This window comes from Protopterus annectens, chromosome 3.part1 (genome assembly GCF_019279795.1).
Source record: "Protopterus annectens isolate FY-2018-M chromosome 3.part1, PAN1.0, whole genome shotgun sequence".
Lineage (NCBI taxonomy): Eukaryota > Metazoa > Chordata > Ceratodontiformes > Protopteridae > Protopterus > Protopterus annectens.
Window position 1 is genome coordinate 589201447 of NC_056732.1, and position 26707 is coordinate 589228153.

The window sequence follows — 26707 nt, forward strand, 5'->3', positions numbered from 1 at the left end:
ATCCTTCCATGTGCCAGGTAACCAGTCCAATGTACCACCATTTTGACAAAGGTCATTGCACAGTTGGGCTGTTCATAGACCCTAAGCAGGCACACAGTGTTGTAGGTCATGCTTGTCTACAAGGTTGTCCATAAAAATGAAGAGGATGAAACCATACTAGTATATTTTTAGAAACTGCTTGTCTCAAAGAGCATTTGTGGTAGCCTTCAGAAACATAACCTCCAACACAGACAAAGTTACTGCTAGGGTACTCAATCCTGCAAATATTTCCCACATGAATTGTACTAGCTATGCACATGACCTTATTTTACTCCATTCAGGTAACTCTACATCAACTCAAAATGATTCCAGCAAAACGTTTAAGCAATCCCAACTCTGTCCACAACCCCTTTTTCCCATTTTCACACATAAGGTTGGGATGTCATTTCAACAATCAGCTACAGCCAAGGTCCACATCACCAGGTGGCTGTCCATTTATTAAGAACATTAGGAATTAACTACGTTAACACAGTAATGTAATTTTTTGAAACTCATGGTGGTGCTGCAGTAGTATTGTCGCCTCACAGTTAGAAGTTGCCCGTTCGATTCTCAGTTAGAGCGTCTTCTGTGTGGCAACATGCATGAATGGCCGTTCCTTCATTGAAGGATGTGTTTTAGGCCAGGCAAGCCAGCACATAAAACTCTACTACCAATCATTAGTGGACTGGAGTAACGCTGTGATGACCCCTAACCGGGAAAAGCCGAAAGACACAAACAAATCCAAAACAAGCATGTTTCTGTGTGCTCATCATGCTGCATATGTTGGATGAACATTATCCAAGGACATTTAATAAATGCATTTCCAACAAAAGTTCCATATCATCTCATTCCTCCACTCATACCTACATGGCTATGTAGTAAAAAGAGTAAGCATGGTAATATTGTACACAGCACTGAAATGCTCAGGATCAGTGCAACTGAAACAGATGTGAGTCTGTCTTATTTAAAAGTGGCCCTTAGTTTGTTCAATAACAAAAATCATTTGTAAATATAGAGGAATGCCTTCTAATGACAGCTTCAGCTTTACCCTCCAGTTTTTTTCAAAACACACTTCTCACCTGTTAAGATCAGATAATCCCTGGTGATGCTACTACATCTTTTATTTAACCACTAGCAAGCGAGATTTTGGAGGGAAGATTTGTTTAACAAAAGGACAAAAAAGAAAACAAATACATACACACACACACACACACACACACACACACACACACACACACACACACACACACACACACACACACACGTACAGACACACACACACGTACAAACACGTACACACACACATACACACACACACACACACACACACACACACACACACACACGCACACACACACACACACACACAAGCACACACACACATAACTTTTTTGTTATAAATCATTTTCTTGACAAAGAAAAAAAATGGACCATGGTATTTATAAATAATCCCTCTATGGGCTCTAAGAGCTGGGGCCAGAAGGAGCTGTTTCAGTAATCACATACAATGCAGTTCAGAGACATATTAACCACAGTGAGGAAAGACCTAATTTGCATGTCTCTGGACAGGAAGTTGTTACCACTAGTGCTAATAAGCACTTTTCTGTGGTAATGAACACTGTTGGACCACCCTCTCCATTCACTTTCCCACACACATGCACACATTCTAAGACACACACATCCACACATTCAAACACACATGCATGCACAAGCACACTTATGTATCCCATATGTCTGGTCTGTCCCTGAGTTTCCCCTGCCCCTTGTACATCACAGATGATTACTGCCAGTCTGTAATGCTAGATATTGCAGTTGTGTTCTTCTTACACGAGCCATCTATTCTCAGAAATGAATATTGTAAGTTTAATATCATGTCTCCACTTGGTCTTAATAATGAAATTGCATGGAACACTTTATTTTTATAATGATATGTTGTTTCTTTAAGCAATAATTATTGTACCTAATTGTGCTTTATATATGATGCTTGCCATACACTGTTCACTCTAACTATATAAGTATTAGGTTTGTAGGGACTGATCTATGATGAATCTGATATAAAACCTTCCTCCTTCCACTTCCTTTTGTCTGCTGTGTGACTTTGAGCAAGTGAATTACTCAGTTAGTGTTCCTGGTTTTCCATTAAAAAGGGACACATGTCCAGTGGGTCTACCTAGTTAACAAATTTTAAAGCATGTTGTTACAGAAAGGTTCAGATCACCCATCTGAAGTAAAATTGAGGGGGGGGCATTATAGGGATACCAGCACTACTACAGAGAAACCATAGGAAGAGACAGCATGTTGATACACCAAAATAAATAACCATAGTAAGATAAAATGATAGAATAAAGCAATGAGTTCAGGCATGGGCTGAAAGACCCTTTTGCCTGTTTAACAGACACAACCCATCCTACCAAAGCACTCATCTAAACACAACTTAAATTTCACCAGATTCGTGTGTTCCCTCACATGAAGGGGAAGATTGTCATAAGTCCATGTCGCTAACTCAGAAAACTAAAGGTCCATCTATTATTTCTATACAATTATATAAAAAACTTCAAATAATCCAAACACTGTAAGAAACTTTCCACCTGGTTTTCTCAGTGGAATAGCTATACAAAAATACTCACCAGATTTGAAACAAGATGAATCTAGCACTGGTATTAACTGTTATAAAAATAAATAAATAAAACAAAGCCGTCTGCTTGAATAAAACTCTTAAACTTAGTAAGTCAAATAAAAAATCCAATCCAGGATATGCTGAATTCACAATTTCTTTAATCGTGAGCACAAACAACCAATCCTTAAGAATTAATGGTTAAGGAGTGCCTTCTGTGTGGAGTTTGCATGTCCTCCCCACGGTTGGGTGGGTGTTCGAAAGACATGCGTAAAAGGGTGTGCCTTCGTTGAAGGTTGAATGTCGAGTTGGCACCTCGGCGTTCGTCAAAATCTACTGCCAATCATTAGCGGACCGGAGTTCTGCTGTGGCGACCCCTAACCGGGAAAAGCCGAAAGACAACAACAACATTAAAGAACAATTTCTTAAATAGCAGTTGAAGTGGGGGTGGTAAAGTTTCCACTGTAAATGTAAATCAGTTCAGCTGTAGTAAAAACTAACCCCAGTTCCTTCCAAGGATCCAAGCTAACTTAAAATACCATGGTATTAAACATTCCTAAAGATCTCTGTCTCTCTATTTATTGCATCCTTATAAAACAAAAATCATAATAATAAAATAAAGTTATGTTTGCACCATTTTAATTTACTTAAATCTTTTAACTAAAATCACGTTTGTTTTTTTCTTCCAGTCTATGCACACTAGAAATTTCAAGTTTTACTGTCTGTCTAAATGTAATTGCCAGTCAGAAGCAAAAAAGTTCAAACTACTAAAAAATCTATCTAACTCATTTGTATTAATAATATCTAGATTCAATTCTAAGAGGAACAGACTTGTAAATTAATTATAAAAACGTGGAAGTGTGAAGATAAACTGGCACAAAACTCTGTGTTTAACTCATATTTAAGTCTTATTTAAGTGTCATATGCTTTAGGTAGTTAGATAATGCAAGCTTCATACGTAAACAACATACATGACAATCTATGCAGGGGAAACAGGAAAAAATATTTAATATGTGTTCCCGTTCAAAACCTATGAGTTTAAAATATAAAAACACATGATATACACAAACTAGGGATACAGATATATAGTTTCCAGTGTGTATCAGTATCTAAAAGTGTATATTATATGTGCAGCAAAAGATTTAAATTCGGTGTCACAGAACCTTTGTGCATGTACACAGGGCTATATTTTACAGTGTCTGAAAATAAAGCAAAAAAAAAAAAAAAAAAAAGTGTCAAATAATTCCAGGTTGAATTCTAGCTACTTTTACAAAGCAGAGTCAATGGAAGTGTATCTGTATGGCCAATCTACCAAAGAAAACATAATAAGGGTATTGTAACTGTGTATGCATATGTGTGAGTAACTGTAAGGCATCATCAAGGGAGAATCAAGTAAAGAAATATATATAAACATAATATAGAAAATCTCACTACAGTAAAAACTCCATAACTAAGTAGTAACAGTAGCTGTCTAAGGAATACACATGTTACTAGTTATTAGTGGCACACAGTGTTGTCTATATTAGATTCAGAAATAAATTAGAAGAAATCTAAATATTCTTGATGTAAGTTAATACTTTTAATTTTTTTTAATCTAGAATGACATTGACAAATGAAAACTGGATCAAAATTTTCAAAAAATACAAAATATAAAAATAATAAAAACATAAAAAATATAATAAACGAAAAATAAATACAATTAGTAGTCTGTAAAATCAGTGTTTGAAATGTCCCATATAAGCATAACACTGTGTGAGTAGTTAATGAGAGATACAAGGTGGTAATTTTTTAAGTTCCAGCAAACTTTTAAAAGAACAATAGTAATTTAGTCCTGGAGGATGAAAGGAGGTCAGCCCGAGTTGTTGAACTAATTTGTGTCTTTCCAGGGTGTTGTTGACATCACCTTCTAGAAACTCAGGGTCTAGTTTCTCAAGTATCTGGAAGCTGAAGCTGGTGTGTCTCTTATGAGTGATCAAATGCTTAGAGAGAGCAATATTATAACATTTAACTCTAATTTAAGCCATGTCCTGAAATGTTTCTTTTTAATTTGTTTATGATTTTTCCAATATAGAACACCTTACAACTGTCACACTGAGCCCTGTAGAAAAGAAATGTAGGATTACAATCCCCACCAGCATTAGTTTTCACTTCCTTCTGCAGGGTATAGCCATAGAAATTAATTGCCTCCTTTATGTAGTCACAAAAGTGCAATTTCTGCCACATTTCTTGGTTCTTCTGTCTGTAGGTTTTGCTTTGCTGTCAACACAGCTATGGATGTTCCTGCCCTTTCCATAAACAAAATGAAGTCTGTCACCTAAAATGCTTCTTAGGTATGTACTTTCAGATATGATAGCCCAGTTTTCATTGAATATATCTTTTATTTACTATAGTACTATGATGGCAGCCATGATATAAATGTTTTTGTATTAAAAAGGAGCAGTTTATTAAATCTACCATTAATCTTCACAAGTGATGCAGAAATTAGTGAAAATCTAACTAAGCCAATTAAAAAACAAATATTTTAATGTTAGTGTAAGTGAAAGGAAATCACAGTGGGAATGAAAAAAGTGTGGCACATTTACAGTTTCTGAAGGCAGATAAAGGAGATGAGGTTGTAAAAATGGGGGTAGACAACTATGAAGAATGTATGTATGAACTGTTGAGTGACATGGAATGTTGTAAAAAAGTATAATTTAAAGAATTATTCACACATATAAGAAAATTTATGATGGATTGTTAGAAGCATTGGAACCACAATTCATTAATGTGATTTATATAACTTTTTATTAGTACCTAAACCCGAAGTTGGTATTTTATTTGGTATCCCCAAAAGCAGATAACTGAGTTGAACATCCAACCTTTAGACCGATAGTATCTTCAAGTGGTAGTAGGACTGAATCATTGACCATTTTAGTGGATACAATTTTCAACCCATGGTTTCAGAAATTGCCTGCATACATTAGGGACTCATGAGATATATTATATAAATTAAAAAAGTATGAATATGGTGGTAAAAGAGTTTTTCATTATATTAGACATAGAATATATACATAGGTTCACGTGAATACTATGCTAACTGCCACAAAGAGCTATTTTAAGCCTAGTCAATAACCCAAGCTCAGAATCAAACTTTGTTTCTTATGTCTATGAAGTAAAACCCTTAACCATTGTGTCAGACTCACACCTCTTTTCACATCATTGTGAGTATGCAGATCAAATTTTACTAAAAAGCACAAATCCTTGCAGCCATAGCAGCTTCACTATTTTCCTGTTTCACTATTTCCCCATCAACAACAGCTCCTTAAAAACAAAAGCCATGCTGCTATAAAAGTTTAGTACTGACTACATACACATACATCTCTAAAAATCTAATTTAACACAGAGACTGAACACCTTTACAAAAAACAAACAAAAAAAAAAAACTCAGCTGAAAATAGTGAACAAACTTTATGGAGCATGCGCACTGTGCCCCACCATTTCCCACTAACTATATGCACTCCCAACACATATTGTTTCAAAATGCCATCAAATGCTAACTGAAAACTAAAAGCACTCCAACTCACACAACAATAAGTACATTAGTACTAGTCAACAGTTTATTAACAAAGCAGAAAAAAGTATGCAAACCTAACAGAGGATTCACAATGTCTACCTGCCCATTTTTCACACCAGTATGGCCCTTTAACTACTACAAACACATTAGGTACTAAAGGTAAAGCTGCATGCTACAATGACACCCAAAGATACCCCGCAACTCCCTCTTTCATGAAAAAAAAATAACGTGCAATCTACTGCAAATACAGGTCTACTCAAAATCCAAACTAATGCAATTACTATATAAGGTGATTATACTATAACCTTTAGTCCTACAGTTCTGGAGTAGAGAAAGCAACCATTACATACCATCCCCAAGGTTTCAGGATTTGAGAGGTTAAGGAAAAGTTGAAACCTGACTGGACTGCCTAACATTCTAACTACCAAATCGACCATGGCATTACACATTCCTTCCACTGTAGAGCACCTTGAACCTCTTGGTACATGTACCCTGTAGTAAGCTTTCCAATGGTTACATAAATAACACATTTAATTTTGGATTTAGCTTTGAAAAATATATATTTTTTTGTTTTTGATATAGAGTATTTACAGCAGCTTAGCGGTATAGCAGTGGGGGACAGTAATGGCATCAGCTTTTGAGAACACTGTTTTAGGATGGTGGGAAAGTAAACTTTTATATAAACACAAATTATTTATTGGAAAAGTGAATTAGTATAAATGGTTTACAAATTATGTAATATTTATTTGTAAATGCACAGAAAGTGAACTGATGGATTACTTAGGCATTCTGAATAACAGTACAGAGTTTTTGAAGTTTACATTAAGAAACAGGGAAGACTACAGATTTTTTGGATCTGAAATAAATTATAGATGATTTAGGTAAAAAATCATTCTGGTACATGCAAGAAACCTACCTTTGTTAATAATTATTTGCATTTTAACACTAGGCATCCTATGAAAATGAAGTATAATCTTGTAAGGGGACAATTGGGAATGCTTACAGATGAAAACAACTTTAACGAAGAATGTGAAGTTTTAGCAGACGTTTCTTGTGAGAGGGTTTGAAAACTATATGTTAATTAATATTTGAAAAGAAGTCAAAGAACACAATAAAGACACATTTAAGACTATTTTGTTTTCAGATGCTCAGTCTTTATGTAAGGAGAAGAGTAATAGTCATAAGTACACGTTCTTTTTTAATGCTCATGACAGTAGAAATAATTTGATACATAACTGGAAAATTATACAGGGCAATGATGATATATAACACTGTGGGCTCAGTGCCTGCTGTTGCATATTAAAAAAGATAATAATATTAAAAAATGTTTAGAGTAAAGTAACAAGATGCATCATGCAAAGATTACTGTTCAAAGGAAAGATACTTTTAATTGTGGGAAATGTAAGTATACGGAGTATAATGACAGGGACTTTAGTTGGTCTGTGTAAGGCATATGCCGGAGTCCCTTGATCTTCTTTGTTGGAAACCTCTGAGGTCTCTCCAATTGCTACAGGTGCTTAGTACAGTACATGTTGAATGGGACATTATACTCAATTATGGGCCAGATAAGTGCAGAGTATAGAGGGGCTATAACCTCTTTTACTCTTGAGGTGATGCCTTTACTGATCAAGTGTGCTATGTAGAAAGCTTTCCTTACTACAGTAGACACATGGTGGTCAAAGTTAAGGTCATAATCAACTTTTGATCCCAGGTTCCTTACAACTTCATGGGTACTTAAGGTATTGGTGTTCATTTGATAGTGTGAAGGGATATTGTTTGGGCTGAAGGGAATGATGATGCATTTCTTTGCATTCACTTTGAGACTGTGACTAATACACCAGTCTTTGGTCTGTGTGAGACCCTCATGGAGTATGCTGGCATCATTTGGAGATTCAGTGATTGCACCTAGTTTGCAGTCATCTGCAAATCTGGTCAGCCACAAACCCTTAGTTTTGACCTGAACTTCTGAGAAATATATACCAAACAGTAAGGGGTCCCAGTATGGACCTCTGTGGCACCCCGCTGGTAACAGGTCTGCTATTTGATGTGGAGTCACACACTTTGATAGTGTGCATCCGGTTTGTAAGCCAGCTGGCAGCCCATCTTACAAGGAAGGGGTTTACATTAAGTTTGCAAAGTTTAGCGGGAATGCCTGAATGTGGGATTGTGTCAAAAGTCTTTGTCAAGTTGAGATATGCTGTGTGCACAGATTTCCCCTTGTCAATGGCCTTGGTCACATTTTCAAAGAAATCCACCAGATTTAACAGGCAGGATCTCCCCATGATGAAACCAAATTGTATAGGATCCAGGGTTTGGAGGTGGCCTATGTCTTTATTTACGAGGTCCATAATGATACATTCCATGGTCTTAAAGATGAGGCTGGTCACACTTATGGATCTGTAATTCCCTGGGTCTGTTGCTAGGCCTCCTTTGTGTATGGGAATAACTGTTGCTGTTCTCCATTCCACAGGAACAAAGTCTGTGGTTAGGCTATGATTGAAAAGGGTACTTAGTAGTGATGATAGTTCATGTTTTAGCCTGTTTAGAAGACAGCCTGGGATGTTGTCTGGTTCCATAGAGGCTGTGTTTTTTGCCTTGGACAAGGTTTTGAAGACCTGCTCTTCAGATATGCAGGCCGGGGTGTGTTGGGGTAGGTTTGTGATAAGTTAGGAGGGGATAAAGGAGTGAAATTTTCACCAAACCTACTCACTTGTAGGTTTTCTATCTCTGTGGGGTCCATGTGTGTGATACCATTGGCCACTAGTTCTACACATGCTCGGGTCCTACCTTTTAGGCTACATATGTAGCTGTAAAAGCATAAAAATAAAAAAAATGAAGCCGAGTCTACATGGCTAAGGCAAAAACTGACTTTATTAACAAAAAGGTAAAAACAGGAGTGAGCGCTTTTGTGATCTACCTGATCGCTTCTTCAAACTGTAATTACATTCAACTACACCAAATTTAAATGTTCAAACAACCAATCTGCTTTTACAATCAATTAACCTATCATCAAATAAAATACTGAAAGGCACAGTTAATTAAAATCCATCATAAAAAATTATTATAAACAAATATTAAAAATCAGGACATATCCATCAATATCTAGCCTGGATATATATCATTATTAACAACTTTTGATAAATACAGATCCAGCATTTCTAAGGGAGAGCTCAGTGCTTAAGTGTTCTTGCTTTAGGGAACGGTTTCAGTGATACTGCTTCATTAATTCCTGGGGGTCTATCTGCATTCAGTTGTAATATCCATTTCTGTTCTGCTTCTTCGGTTCTATTTTTTTATATCGCCCCCTCTAACACCTTCCACTATCACCTCTAAAACCAAAAATTTAAAAATGTGATGTATTCCTTCTGTTCCCACATGCTGAGATTTATTTGCAGGCATTCAAGTGAACAGCTTGAGTTTTTAGCTGTATTAGTTAAAAGATCAGAATTTGGTAGATTAGAAACCACCCTGTGTCGCCTCACAGTAAGACGCTGTCCAGTTCAATTCTCAGCTAGAGCGTCTTCTGAGTGGAGACATGCGTGAATGGGTGTACCTTCGTTGAAGGTTGTGCATCAGGGCTGCTAACTCGGCATGTAAAAATCAACTACCAATCATTAGCGGACTGGAGTTCCGCTGTGGCGACCCCTAACTGGGAAAAGCCGAAAGACACAACAACAACAACAAAAGAAACCACCCTGTACAGCAAACCGAGCAGGAAAAACTATTACATAAAAATAGTATGCACCTGAGGCACATTAGCAGAAATGTTATGAAAGGGCAGTTTTTGAGAGTCATGAGACTCTACAGTATAGATAAAGAATTAGAGAAAGTGATACTACTATTAAGGGAAGATTTCCTTAATAGGGCGTACAGTAAATCAGAAGTGGATGCCAATATCAAAGAAGTGTATAAGGAAAGAGAGGGCAAAGGTAGATCTTACTTCTCGGAATATTCTACACAAGAACCACCTAAGCAAGATTTTACAAAAGAGAAACTTTGGTTTCCCATCTCATATGCCAGGGACGTTAACTTGTTCTGTGACATTTTTAAAAAGAATTGGAATATTCTCACAGCTACTAAAGAATTAGAAGAAGTTATTGATCCTGTACCCCATTTTTCTTTTATAAATAGGAAATCATTAAAAAGGCAGCTGTGTTATAAATCACAAATACTGAAACCAAAGAATTTATCACATAGATTAGAGACTTACTCATGCAGGAATTGCAATGCCTGTAAATATATTTTTTATGGTACCACTTTTATACATCTGGAACAGAATTTTAAAATAGAGACTGAATTTCATGTGGGATGCAGGACTAAAAATGTTGTATATTATAGTTTGTCAGTACTGCAAAGTTTTTTATATTAGTATAACTAGTAGAATGTTAAAAGAGCATATCTTAGAACACATTAGGGACATAGTCAATATGAAGGAGACTAGTGCTTTAGCTAAGCATGTGAGAACAGAAGCAATACATCACGTTTTTAAATTTTTGGTTTTAGAGGTGATAGAGGAAGGTGTTAGAGGGGGCGATATAAAAGAAGCAGAACAGAAATGGATATTACAACTGAATGCAGATAGACCCCCCCAGGAATTAATGAAGCAGTATCACGGAAACCATTCCTTAAAGCAAGAGCACTTAAGCACTCAGCTCTCCCTTAGAAATGCTGGATCTGTATTTATAAAAATATTGTTAATAATGATATATATCCAGGCTATAAGGGATCTCAGCTTCTTACTAAGGCTGACCAAGGAGCTCCTCCACTAATGGGATTTTACTCTCTTTTGCAACAGTTTCTTCCTTCTGTTGTAGAGTTTGTTTATGGCAGGGGACCACCAAATTGGCTTCCTTTTTTTGGAGGATAGCATCTTGGTTCTGTTTGGGATAGCATGATCCATTTACTCGTGTAAATGCTTATAGAGTGCATTTGCGTAGGATTCAGCAGTCGTAACTGTATAGTCCATCTGCATGGGTGTCATGAAGTTCACCACTTATGTCTTAAGATGCATGAAGTTGGCTTTGGAGAAATTTTGTACCATGGTTTCCTTAATGGGGGGTGGGGGCAGGATATGGATATTTAGGGTAATTAGCTTATGGTTGCATCTGACCAACAAAGAGTTGACTTCAGGTGTGGAACCCCGGTCATTCATGTTGGTAATGACTAGGTCTAGGATATTGGTGCCCCTGGTGGGGGTGTGGATAAGTTGATCCAGGGCATTGGAATTTATGAATTCTAGAAAGCGCTGAGCAAAGGAGTTGGTACATGAGTAGTTTTCCCAGTTAATGGTGGGGTAGTTGAAATCCCCCATTATTCGGGTGTTTGTTTTAACCCTAATATTCTCCAGTATATCAAGAAAAGAGGAGTGGGATTCCTGGGGCATGATGGGGGATCTGTAGCAAGCTACAATTTGGATTGCAGTTTTTCCTAGAGTTAATTGCACTTTGATAACCACAGATGCATCATGCTGAGCAACTAGCCTAGAGGTGTGGATATCCTTAATGAATATGGACACCCCTCCACCTTTGCTGTTCCAGTCCAGGTTAGATGGCCAAAAGGTGTGGTATGAGTTATAGCCTGGTGCTCCCTGGAGCCTTGCACCAGGTCTCAGTCATTGCACAGATATCAATGTTCTCCATTTTAAGGAGTGCCTCAAGGGAGTGCATTTTGAGATTTAGACTTCTAGCATTGAGTAGCATTAGCTTCAGTATTTGCTTGCCTATTCCTGTTGCAATGGTGAATTAGTCATTTGAACCTTGTCTAAAAAGGCACTATAGGGGCGGCAAGAGCCTTAGCCAGTATCCGGACTCCCAGGGGTGACAGGTGCAGGCCATCTCTGGCAAAGCATCGAGGTCTGTCGACCATGTTGTCCCAGGCAGACAGATACCGGATCCCCTTGGAATGACACCAGAAGCTTAGCCAATTGTTGAAGTCAATCATTTTGTCCTTGTACTGCGGTATCCTTCTGGGCAATGGCAGGATGCTACTCAGGGCTAGGGTCATACCTGCCTGATCTACAAGTTCGGAGAGCTCTTCCATGTCTCTTTTCATGTATTCCAGGGAGGTACATCTCAGGTCATTCACACCAACACGGACAATGACAGAGACATATTTATACTTGTTGTGGAGTGACCTGAGTACGTGGGTTATGTGGCGGATCTTGGCACCTGAGAGGCAGCTGACAGTAACCTTCTCCTTGTTTAGCCTGGTGAGTGGGACATCAGTGTGCCTGACTATAGAGTCACCTATGACTAATGTGTTGGGTACTTTGTTTTGCCTTATGGGCTGTGGTTGAGTGGCACACTGAGTCTGTGGGCTATGTGTCATTTGGTTTGTGTTAGGGGGTGGAGGTTACTTGTGTTTCTGCTTTGGAGGTCTCTGTTGCTTGAGCAGATTATTATTTAGAGACTCTGTAAATGTTTTTGTATTTCTGTGTGTGGATTTTGGTGGTGTAGGTTTAGTGGGACTATGTGATGAGTGTGGTGTGGTGCACGTGTTTACCTTTTACTCTTGGCTGTCAAGTTCAGTCTTGGTTGGAGAGAGCTTTACCTCCAGTTTGGCTAGATAAGTGCATCTCTCACAGGTTGTAGTGTTGGGTGGTAGGAGGAGAAGATGTTTGTCTGTGTACATGAGGCAATTGCTACATTGCCCCAAGATGCCCAGATTCATCAGATAGACAGGAAAGAACACTGGGAGCTGACCCTTTGACATGCCTGAATAAAAAACTATTTTCCTCTAGACAAGAGAGGAAAGTGAGTACAAGAGCTGTTTTTCTCTAAGTAAGTGAGAAAAGTAAGTACAAAAACTGTTTTCCTCTAGGTAATGAGGAAGGTTGAGTGCTGCAGTAATTTGTAGCTTATTTAGTGCTTACAACAAATTCTGAGCAAGTGCTGAGCATGAATAAACAAATTCAAGTGCTAAAACTAAGACTCTGTATGTAAATTAGATTAGTGACGAGAAAGAAACAAGCGCAAATGCAGGTTTTTAAATCAGAAAGTTGAGGGAGATTGAAAAATTGCCCAAACGACAAATAACTACAATTTCTGGGCCAGAAACTACTCCTTATGTGGTAGATAGGTTACTTAGTGCTTACCACTCCCATTGATAAGCTAGCAGGCTTCCTTCTACACAGAAAGGCTTGGGGGTCTCAGGAGCTTACAAACAGTCCTGGATACAGCAAATCTGCATCTGGACTAGACTAGTTACAGGAAAGAGAGAAACAAGTGCAAATGCGGGCTTTTAAATCAGAAAGTTGAGAGAGATGGAAAAACTGCTCAAATGGCCAATAACTACAGTTTCTGAGCCAGAACCACTCCTTATGTGGTTGATAGGTTACGTAGTGCTTACCACTCCCACTGATAAGCTAGAAGGCTTCCCTCCAACACAGAAAGGTTTGGGGGGCTCAGGAGCTTACAATCAGTCCTGAATACAGCAAATCTATATCTGCACTAGACTAGTTACAGGAGTGAGGGGCAAGTACAAATGTGGGCTTTTAAATCAGGAAGTTGAGAGAGATGGAAAAACTGCCCAAGCAGCCAATAAGTAAAATTTCTGGACCAGAAACCACTGCCTATGTGGTAGATAAGTTATCTAGTGCTTACCATTCCCACTGATAAGCTAGTAGGCTTCTCTCCAACACAGACAGGCTTCAGGGGCTCAGAAGCTTACAGACAGTCCTGGATATAGCAAATCTGTATCTGGACTAGACTAGTTACAGAAAGGCAGGAAACAAGCGTAACTTTTTTTTTTTTTTTACAGTTAAGCAGAACACAGGTATATTCTACCAAAGTTTTTTTTTTTATGTATAAATGAAAGGGAAAAAGGAAAAGCAGAAGATAATTCAAGGTTAGGAAACTAAGTGGGTTGGCCTACTCAAATTTTATCTCTGTATTAGGTAGAATGAGCTAATGACACTAGACTGAGAGAAGTGTCCCAAATCAAATATACAGTAGGGGTGGGCAACTGTAAAGCCTAGCCTACACTCTTTTAGACAGTAAACACTACAGAAATGTTTATCACAGCAGAAGAACAGTAGTGAGCCACAAAATGAAAGTTTTTAAACAGATAAATGAGCAAGGAGACTCTACACAATGCTTTTAACTGCAAACAAATCAGTTATATGATACACTCCTTGGCAGGAAATCAGACAAACAAACAAGTGCTTAACAAGTAGAGAAAATTTCCAGTTAATACCTTTCACACAGTGAAATTTGATGAAAAGCTTTACAAACAGTGTGACAGTAAAAAACTTATTTATCAGGCCCTGTTAGGCAGACAATTTTAATTTAACCGTACAGATCAGTTAATCGCAATAAAATACAATAAAAAGTATGCAGCAGGGAATAAAAAGTGCTATATATAAATTCCTAGAAGCAATAACTAGTAAAAATAAGCAAAAAAAAATGAAGATACTTATTGTTATATATCTCAGATCAGAGTTGTAGTCAATGCCCCTCCTCTACTTAGCTCAGTGTGTATAGACAGAAATCCTCTCAAAGTTAGGGCTTAAATACCAGAAGATGCAACCTTAAACAACTTTTTTTTAAAAAAGCTCAAATGAACCAAGGAGCGCTTACTCCAAGCCCTAAACCATCCAACCTCCACCAGCCAGCAGCCAATCAACACAATCCTGCCACAAAGGTAAAGAAGGGCTTCTGCTAATTCAAGATGGCCTGGGCATGTGGCCAGAACAACCACTGCAAAAAACAAACAGGCCCAGAGACAGCAAATCTGAACTGGGACAATACTACAGCTACTAGCCTAGACTCTTTTAGACAGTAAACACTACAGAAATGTTCATCACAGCAGAAGAACAACAAGGTCTTCTATAGTATGCACATCAGCCACTTCACATCTGGTTTCCCTTTACAATGAGTCTACAGGTGCTTATCAATATTTAATAGTGGACATATGACCAGACGAGCTTATAATGTACATTCCTGGAATGAAACTAAACAAAGTTCACTCACCAAAAGAAAGGTTAATGAAATTACTTATGTCAGGGGCATGGGTATAAATCAAACAATGTATAATCTCATTGACCAAATCTGAGCAGATGCCCATGTAAATTGGAAAAGTGTCTATAAAAATCTGAACGGTTTTAATTCCTGAAAGAATTATACAATGTCGGTACTCTAACTGAGTGATACATTGTCTGCCTTACATCTCCAAGGTTCAGGCTTGACTTTGGTTATGGTCTATATGAAGCTTACATGTTCAAACAAAACCAGCAAACTAGCTCAGATAACCACAAAGAACTTTATAGATGTTAGTCCAGGCTTGAATGATACTGTGAATTTAAAATCTCCACATAAGTTGTTGCAGCAAAAGTGTAAACAGTGCCTTAAATATTTTAAACATTTCAAAAGTAATACATCATTGAGCAAGTGATGTTTTAACTGTCCTTTAATGGATGATTTTCATGTTCTGCATTAGACCTGAGGAAGCATTATATGTGAAAGCGTATAGCTTGTCAAGACATTTTATTTTGTTTATTTATTAAAATTCTCTGTGGTTACAGTCTGAGGTGGTTTATTGGTTTTATTTGTAATGTTCTATACAAGGCTCAATACCTTCTTGAGCTCTCCTGTTTTTCATTGAAAATAAAACAAGATTTGCACATTCATTTGAGATGTAGTCAGTAGAATTTCACTTTAAGTATCCTGCAACTGCACTTTTACACACAACAGTACTGTAAATCAAGTTAAAAAGACACTCAAAATATAAGCAGAAAAAAATAAACAAAATGACAATAAAACTAATTTTTCATGATCCTCTCATTACAATAAATAGAATCTTATTTTTTCCCCCACTGGCAAATAATCAGGAACAAGTTGTCTCAGTCTGCTAGCAGAACTGTAATTTTCTCCCTGCTGTACAGCAGGTGCATATTTTCCTAGGCAAATAAATTCCCCAAAAGAATGGTCACAAATATCACTGTATCTGAATGATATATATTCTCCTGCAGTACTTACTCACTGCCAGGATATCATAATCTCACTGATTTTTTTTTTTGCTGCATCGTCTTTGCAGTCAAGGTCTAAACCACTCCATTTGACCTTGTTTCTGCTCTGGCTCACTCTGCTCCACTATCCCACCCACAATTCCCACCCCCCCTCCCACATGTATACCCTCAAGACTCCATCCAACTCTCCCAGCTACCCTATGAAACAATGGAAATACATAGCCCTCCCACTAGACACTAATTACATAATTTCCTCACTTCACTACACAAAAACACATAATATGGTCTACAACTGCACTACTATACTTTCCACTTTCCTGGAGCTCTCTAAAACTTGAAAATCACCCTCTTTTCCTTATACATCCTAAAATAATTTAAACTCATCTAACACTTCTTATATTGCTTACTCTTTTAGCTCAACTAACATCCTACCACACTCTTCTACCTACTGACTCAGGCTCACCCACCAAAACATATGCTTCTTCTGTTAACCCCACCACGAGACTTCAAATATCTCCAGAAACATATAGATCATCTTTCTTTTAAATATGTAAAAATACAAGCCACAATTTAAACATAAAACAAAATGCCTGTACCCCTTAAAACTCCTACATACAAAACCCAGACTCACTGGTGAAATATATCCCAATCCAGGCCCCAGTAGTTATCAAAACAATACACCAATCCCCAAGAAACCTGAAACATCAACCCCCCCCCCGTATCCCTACACCATAGGATTAGACCTGTGCTTTATTAACATGAACCAAGGAAGCATATCAGAGAATATACACAAAATTCCATGCCTTTCTGTCTTAGTTTCCCCCTGAAACAGCTGTAATAACTGAAATCTGGCTAAAGCCAGAAGTAAAAGACAACAAAATTCTAACTCCTGGCTTTAGCATACACAGGGTAGATACAACAAACAAGTGGGGAGGTGGCATAGATGTATAATGAAAACACAACATTGACATTAACCTTTATACCCTTAAAATCTACATTTTTAATAATACAGAAATAATTCTCACACAACTTAAAGTTAACCCCCCAAAATAATAACCATTGTAGGGATCTATGTTCACCCAGGCAATAATATAACAAGACCAGAAGAAACATTCCAATGGATATCACAGACCATACATCAATAAACTATAATTATGGGGGATCTAAATATTGTTTGGCAGACATGTAACTCAGACATCGTCTCAAACACCCTGAACCTATATGGTATCTCCCAACTAATCCAAACCACCACAAGATTCAACAGAAAAACAAACAGGCAATCAATACTTGACTGGATCTTAACCAATGAATCCTCTACAATAAATCTAACAGGATGCTTACAAGATAGAATCAACGATCATCTCCCAACATACATACTGACACAATGACCAGTCTTAAATAGGACAACAAAATATAACCAGACATGTAACCCCAAAAAAAAACCTAACTTTAACAAAGGGACTTTTAACTCATCCCTTCATCTTTGTAACTGGAATCTGCTCTAAACACTGTCCCTTGATGATGCCATCTCACACCTTAAGAATACCTTCCTTTTTCCTTAATATCCTAAGTGAAGTGGCTTCAGTCAGCTCAAAGAAAGTAAAATCTACCCTGATTTCCTGTCTTACAAATGAAATCAGGCAACTTCTCAAACAGAGACACAAAGCATGAAATGTATGGTAGCAAGAATCCTTACAAACTTATAGATATCTTAGAAACCTTGTAAAAAACAAATACAAAAAGATAAACAAGACTAGTGCTCTAAACTAAAACGCAGACACTAGAATAATCCCAGATTGTTTTGGTCCTCTATAAAAAAGCTTTTTCACCCTGGACAATCCCCCACCATAACACCTAAAACCATTAAAACCAATGACAATGTTGTTATGCAATTCATCTTCTGTTTTGTAAACACTATCCTATCACTACTCAAGTAAAATATGCAGTTGACTCAAGACACCTCACCACCTCTGAATTGTACAGATTATGGCTTTACAATTAAAACAGTCCAAATTTCCACAAGGAAATAAATTACTAGGCAAACTAAAATCAACTACCCTAGCAGCTGACAATCTTCCAGTTGAATTCCTAAAGCTAGCAGAAGATGCACTGGCCTTACCCATCTCTATATTAACTGCTATATAACAGAAAACCATGTCCAGGACGTATGGAGAGAGGATGTTGTGCATTATACTTTTACATAAAGATGGTATCTCAACCAAATTATCTAACAAAAGAACACTAGCCACCCTATCTCCCTCATCCAAAATATTAGAAAAAGGTATCCTTATCCAACTCATTAACCATTTCACAAATAATAACCTTCTAAGTAAAATACTGCATGGGTTCTGGTCAAATCACAGCATAACAACTGCCCTCTTTAAGTTTCTCATGTACCATCAGCCAGCATAGAAATTAAGATATTTGAGTGTCCTCCCTCTTGGTAGGCCTCTCAAAAGCCTTCAGCACAATTTCTCATGAAAAACTCAAGTCAGAGCTATTTTCCCCTCAGCTTTGACTGGGTGCCAGAGCTAGGTATCCCCTTGACAAGAAGCTGTCAAATGGCAGCACATACTTTCTACATCACTGCCACTTTTATTCAACATATTCATAAACAAATTACAAACCACAGCAAACCTTTCCATGACAGTGCAATACACAGATGACTCCTTTGACCCTACCATGCCCAAAGCTACAAGAATCACTCAACTCTGTTTCACTGCAATACTGTCCTTGAAATGCAAATCTCATCTACTCCTCAACGCAAATAAAATAAAATTATTTTTTACTCCCAAGAAATATACTGATCTAAAGTCATTTAATAGTTACTCAACCGACACAACCAAAACAGAAACAGTCTCTCATACCAAATTACTAGTGGGCCTAAATGATGAAAAGCTTAAATTCAACCAGTACCTACAACAAGTCATCAAAAAAAATGAAGTTAGGATCCCTCTGAGTCAGTAGGGCCAAATAATATCCTATAGACTCTAGCAAGGCAGACTATAGCCAGAACCTACCTTCTTCCATCTCTTTTCTATGTTTCAGCAATATTAATAAACCTGAACAAAAGTGATAAAACTAAACTGGATATATGCTATAATCAAATAGACAAATTCACTGCAAACACACCCCACAAAACTCATCATTCCACTGCTTTAAAAATTCTAGACTGCTTAGAACTTTCACATCATTTATCATACAGCCAACTAATCACTGCCCATAATCTTATTTATATAACAGAAAAATGCCCCACACTTCAGCAATATACACTTCAACCCTGTTCTTGTAACAGAATACTAAGATCTAGCAAATCACTGTTACTCACAAATAAATCCAATAATAGTGCAGATGACTCATTGTACTAAAACTCTGTCTACAATCTTTGGAACTGAATCCCATATAATGTCAAATTTGTAAACAAACTAGTAGACTTCAAAACCAAACTAAAGGGGTATCTAAAAACAAACTGGACCTGCTCGTGTACTACTCCTGGTTAGCACTACCTATACATGCGATTTAGCTATAGCACTACATCCAATCTATAGCTACCTGTACACATATCACATGTGATCCATTCCCTATCCACACTATGTGTATCTTTCAATTATTTGCCACCTTCTAATCCCTAACATTAACACTTACGTATCATACTACTTTTGTCCTTTAACCTCTCTTACCATATAGACTCAATCTTAACTGCAAACCTCATTTTTCTTTACTTCAATAGCCAATTAAAATGATATCCTCTTCAATTTCTACTCTCAGCTTAGACTTTCTGCACTCACCTTTCCCATTCATTTCCAACTTTATCTAAATTATCTTTCACCTGTATATTTTTAGACTCTCCAACTTGATTCGTAGTAGCCCTAGTGACTGCTATCTCTCTCTCAAGCAACACCAATCTGCAAAAATACTGTTTTTCTAACGAATGCTGCATTATATAACTTCTGCTATATGCAAGGCTAATGTAACTATATGGCTTTAAATAATGGTAATGATATAAAGCATTTATACCAATATGCTATAAAATGAAATTAATGATGCTAAGAATATATGAACTTCAACTTGGACTATGTAAATTCCATGCCATGTTCCTGTTTGTACTTATGTATACTTTATGCTAATATCTGTTCTTATATATACTTTATGTTCTGATGTCTTTAAATCGTGTGTAAAAATGTATGCAACTTACCTGTAGCACCTTTCTTCCTGGGAATCCACTGAAAAATGGGTTCTGCCCAGTCAGACTTTCCAAGTGAACAGTGACAAATAAATAAACAAATAAATAAATGAAACCACAATGTTAAGTTATTTATGAAAGAAAACACTTTGGAGCAGGTAGACCAGCCGTATTACTGAATGACTTCCTTTACTACAGTAAAGATGTGTATTCAGTTCCCCATCTTAAAAAGAATACATTCACTTATAATCAAAACAATGGTAGATACAAAGTAGTTTACACTTGCTACATCTGCATTCTCCCTAACAAGGACATGATAATAGTAAAGGATACTAAACAATAACATGGGTATCTAAAATACAAAAGTTAATTTGCTTCTCCTTGGAAACTTATATCTGACTGAAGTAATTTCCATGTTCTGTCCCAATAAAATGGGTTGGAGCTCTGTGGCACAATTTAGATGATTACATCACTTGCCAGACTTCATACAAGACCTGTGCAATAGTACACATGATTGGATTCTCTTTATGCACATGCATACACACACATATTTTATATATATATATATATATATATATATATATATATATATATATATATATATATATATAGGTTTACTATTGATTTCCTAAAACTGTATATGTCACCCGATCACATGGTCGACCTAAAATGTGAAATATGGAACAGAAAAAAACAGGAAGTGATGTCATGATGTATTCGACATAGCAGGAGGTGATGTCACTCACCCATGCTATGCAGCTTACCTTACCATGACATTCCACAGACAATGGTACATGTATTTTACTATTTGTCAGGGGGACAAGTCCCCTTGTACCTCTCATGTGGGTAGCTGCCCCCCCCACCTCACCAGCAAATGATATATAACTGCTCCGAGATCGGACTACAGTGAGGAAATGGGTTAATTCCCTGTTCCTCACTGAACCATGATCTTTGTTCACAATGCCAAACTTAGATAATTGAAATAGACTACCCATTCACTGTAAGTAGTCGATGTTTTCTGGTTCAGCATTCTGGCCATTTGAAAATGCCTTTTGACCACAAGCCAGTCGAGCACAAGCACTTCACTAATTCAATAGTAAACATATATATATATATCTATATTTGTTGAAACATAGGTGCCCAGTAGGTAGGTAGCTGGAATAAAAAAGGTGAACTGCGACAAAGTAGAATCTTCGTTTTTAATACAAAATGGTGAGCGCTTTCGCAATGGTAACTATTGCTTCATCAGGTAATCTCCTGTTCTGCGCTGTATGCCATTCCTTTCACAAAATCGAATGGCCACAATCTCGAAATGCATATGGTCAAGACCATATGCTCGAAATTGTGGAAGCTCGACTGTGTGAATGGGAAATGGCATACAGCGCAGAACAGGAGATTTCCCTTTCTGTGCAGTAGTGTAATCTCGGAGTTGGAATAAATAGGTAGCGGGGGGTGTGGGGTGTGCAGAGGGGCTTGCCCCCTGCAGAAACACTTTTTTGAGTTATGTTCTTTTTTTTGTAGTTCCCTTTCACGAAGTCGAACTTCAGAAATTCGAGCATAAGGCACTGGACATATGCATTCCGAGTTTCTGAATGTTCGACTTTGTGAAGGGGAGCCATATATATATATATATATATATATATATATATATATATATATATATATATATATATATATATAATATATATATATATATATGGTTCCCTATCAGAAGCCTGAAACACTATAAGCCTGAAAATCAAAATCCTGAAAACTATAGACTGAAAGTTCAAAATCCAGAAAGCCCAAAATCCTGAAACTCAAAATCCTGAAAGCAATGTAAATGTAGGGTTTCTGTTAGCCTGGGAACTAGGGAGAAATTATGTAATCTAAAATGGGTCAGTGGTGCTGTGTTATCAATTTAAGAACAGAGAGACTCATAGCATTTTTTGTATTTGTCTTGAGAATATTCAACTCACCAGCACTCTGCCTGTGCTCTATATGTTAAGTTTATTTTTGAACTGTGTTTTCTCTTAGATATAGCTAGGAAATAGGAAGATTAGACAAACTGTATTTTCTGTATTGATGCCAGAACTTTTCTACTGAATTATTTTAAGCATTTTCCTGTGATCTCTGAACTCTTGACTAGCACTGTGTGGTAAGAAGTATTGTCTTGTATTCTTCTTATTTATTATTAAATATTTTGAAACATTTCAACTGTGGCTGTTTTATGTAGAGATAAGTTAAGCTCTAGAGTACATTGCATGTATATAATGATACTGCCCAAGCCATCTCAAATAAGCCTTGCTGTTCAGTCACACTTACCAGTTGGATAATAATATTGCACAGTAATAATTGGACACCCTTTGATAAGGGCCTTATTAGTAGCTGATATTAGTGGTTGCTAGTGGTGATTACTACCTTATAGCCTGGACAGAACGGGCATAGCTGGAGAACCTGTTTCAGCCTTCCCCAGGGGTGTCTGTGTGTTTGTATATAACTCATACCCCAAGTGTGTGTGTGTGTGTGTGTGTGTGTGTGTGTGTGTGTGTGTGTGTGTGTGTGTGTGTGTGTGTGTGTGTGTGTGTGTCAGCTACTTGGGCAGGGACACAAAGCACTGGTTGGACAGAGAGGGTGCTGAAGGTTTTAGCTTGACCACTAGGCTTAGATTTGGACCCTATAGCTATGCCAGTGGGGAGTCTAACTGGGGATCTGGAAAGAAAGGTAGAAACCAGCCCCAGACTGTCTGTGATCTCTGTGTGATCTTAAGAGAAATTGTACTTTACTGTGTGTGTATATTTGTTATCCTTCCCAATGTGGACACCCCTCACTGGTATTAGTGGTGAGGATTGAGTTCCTTGATTGCTGGGCCAGTGCACGAGCATCACATATTAATTGTTTGGCAATGATGGGATATCCACACCACATATTAATTGGTTGGCACATACTAATTGGCTTGTAGTGGTGTGGATAGTGAATTTGTATAGCTTGTGTACGGTGATCACTGAAGATGTTTTTGTACTCTAAATCAGCCATGCAGTGAATACTCAGAGTTCAGATCACAATTGTTTTATTTCTTTTGTTAGCTTACTTAGTCAGGGAGAGCAGGCAAGCATGTCAGCAGAGGAGTATGGAAAGCTGACAAGGAGCCAGCTGGCTAAGATTTGCCAGGCTAGGGGTCTGGTGCATGGAAACCTGACTAAGGCAGACATGATTGCAGCTTTGGTCACAGCTGCATCAGAAAATAGCAATCAGGAGGGTGATCAGACTGACCATGGAAATGTATAACACTCAGTGAATGGACAGCTCAACTTTTCTGCAGAGGACTTAAAAATCCATCTGGAGCTAAAGAGACTTAAGTTGGAGGCCAGGCATTTGGAAAAAGAAGCTGCAGAGAGACTGAGATGTCTACAGGCTGAATAAAATGAGAAAATACTACACCTGGAAGCTGAGGAAAAGGAAAGGCAGAGGCAGCATGAAAAGGAGATGCTGACTCTTTGCCAGAGTCTTGGAGGTAATGGGGAAGGGAGTAACTGGAACCCAGAAGAACAAAATGTCAGTACATTTCTTCTGCAGTTTACAGAGGGAGATTATTTTGATACCTTGATTCATATGTTGGAGAGGGTATGTAAACTGTATGATGTTGACCAAAGGCTCTGGGTATGGTTCCTGACACCTTTACACTATGGTAAAGCTGTAACTGCCTTGTCCAAAATGTCTGATGTTGACTGTTTTAAGTATACTGCTGTTAAGAACTGTTTGTTAGAATTTTTTTTGGCTAAGACCTGAAACGTATAGGAAAAAGTTTTGTGAGCATAGACACAAGGCAGATGAAAGTGTGTGTGAATATGTTACTGAACTGAGCACTTATTTTCATAGGTGGGTGAGTGGATGTCAGGTCACCACTTTTGAAGGGCTGGAAGACCTTTTGGTGAGGGAACAAGCCCTTAGCACTTTGCCTGAGGACATGCGGATCTGGTTAGCTGATAGTCAATGTGCTACTTCAGATGAGTTGGGAAGGAAGAGAGACCTATACATAGCAAGCAGGACATCCCTGAACAGGAATGGGACCCCCAGTACTGCTCATGGGTCTAAAGGAACCCATGGTGGGCAGCCCAAACTGCCCCAACAGAATCTGCCAGTAGCAGGGGAAGCCACTAGTCCAGGTACATGTCCAGGACTTAGGGTTAAATGCTTTGAATGCAACCAGTGAGGCTATGTGGCATAGATATGTTCATGGAGGCAAGGCGGGGAACAAAAGTTGAGAGAGCCAGTAAGTGGGGAAGACAAAATGCCAATAGTAGGTTGTCTTGAAACAACAGGGGTACCGAACTACCATACTGCAGGTGTCCTGATAGGGAAGGATTTTGATGAGGCAGTATTATATGTTAATGCAGTTACATGCAGTCAGGCTTCGAGACAAGCATTTGGATCTGGTAGCCTGAAGGAGATCCAGACAGACTGCATACTTGCAGCCAGGACCAGTGAGGTGGTTACTTCAGGGAGGAAGCTACACTGTAGCAGTGAGACTGAAGGTGAGCCACAGTTGCTTGGTGGTACTGATGTTCCCTTGGACAGAGTGACTGCAAAGGTAAAGGTGAGTAGTAGTACCCAGGCTGACAGTGAAGCACTACTGTCAGAGGATACCAGACTTCCTGTGGAAGGGGAGCTGGGAAAGGTTACAAAGAGAGAGTTGAGACAGGCTCAGCTCTCATACCCTACATAGCAAGGCCTGAGGCAGGTAGCTAGTGCGGCACCTGATTTTCAAGGGAAGGGGGGAATCTGTATACTGGTACAAAGGTTTACGGTATAAAGACTAGACCACTGAGGAAGGGCTAGAAGGTGAGAGAATACAGCAGTTGGTTGTACCTACAGCCTACAGTCTGGCACTTCTAGCCATAGCCCATGATATTCCCTTTGCAGGTCATATGGCCATAAAACATATAAAGAGACATATTATGCAGAACTTCTATTGACCTGGAATTTCCAGAGATGTAACAGGGTAATGCAGGACCTGCAAGCAGTGCCAAAAGGTAGGATAGGCAGGATACAAGGTGAGAGCTCCTTTGATGCCTTTGCCTGTGATTGAGGAGCTATTTCAGGGGGTAGCTATGGATATTGTGGGGCCTCTGAGTACCCCAAGTTCCACAGGGAAAAATTATATCCTAGTGGTAGTAGATTATGCTACAAGATACCCTGAGGCAGTGGCTTTGTCCTCCAGTGAGGCAGAAAAAGGTGGCAAATGCTTTGTTAGAGATTTTCAGCAGGGTAGGTTTCACAAAAGAAATACTGACTGAAAGAGGTGCCAATTTCATGTCAGATCTGCCAGCTTGTCTGTGGAAGAACTGTAGGGTAAAGCACCAAAGACCACCCTCTACCATCCCCAGACTAATGGACTGGTTGAGAAGATGAATTCTACAATCAAGTCCATGCTACGGGTATTTGCAGACCAGTTTAAGAGGGAGGGGGACAATTATTTGCCCCATCTGTTGTTTGCTTACAGAGAGGTTCCCCAGGAATCCACAGGTTTTTCACCTTTTGCGTTGCTGTATGGGCATAGGGTGAGGGGACCTCTAGATTTATTTCATGAAGAGTGGGAAGCTGAGTGTGAATCTCATAAGGAGTCTGATGTGACATATGTCCTAAACCTCAGGACAAGGCTCAGGGAACTCATGGGCTAGGCCCAGAAGAACCTGGCAGAAGCCCAACAACAGAAAAAGGTATGGTATGACAGGAATGCTCGAGCTAGAGAGTATGCTGTAGGGTAGCAGGTAATGGATCTCATTCCTGTCAGACACAACAAGCTGCACACAGCTTGAGAGGGGCCCTACAAGGAGGTAAGGAAGGTAAATGATGTCAACTACATGGCAGAACTGCCAGGCTGGAGGCAGGGGCACAAATTGTACCACGTTATCATGATGAAACCTTATCATGATAGGGAGACCCTTGTGCTGAGTATTTGCAGTGGGTTGCAGGAGGAATCTGAGGGAGATCTGGTGACTGATCTCCTCAGTGAGGATTGGACTGACCCCTCAGTGGAAGGGGTATCAATGTCATAGCAGCTATCTCCTACCCAGGTTTAAGAAATCCGAGCAGTGTTATAGGAGTTTGGGGACATGTTCACAGGGAAATGAGGGTGCACCCACCTGGTGCAGCACCAGGTGGATACAGGACCCCAAAGGCCTATTAGGCAAGTCCCTTATAAGGTGCCTGTGAGAGTCAAACAAACTCTGAGGGAAGGCATACAGGAGATGTTGAAACTATGGGTAATTCAAGAGTCCAACAGTCCCTGGGCCTCCCTAGTGGTGCTGGTGCCAAAGAAAGATGACAGCACCAGATTCTGTGTAGACTACAGGAAATTAAATAGTCACACAGAGACAGATGCTTATCCCATAC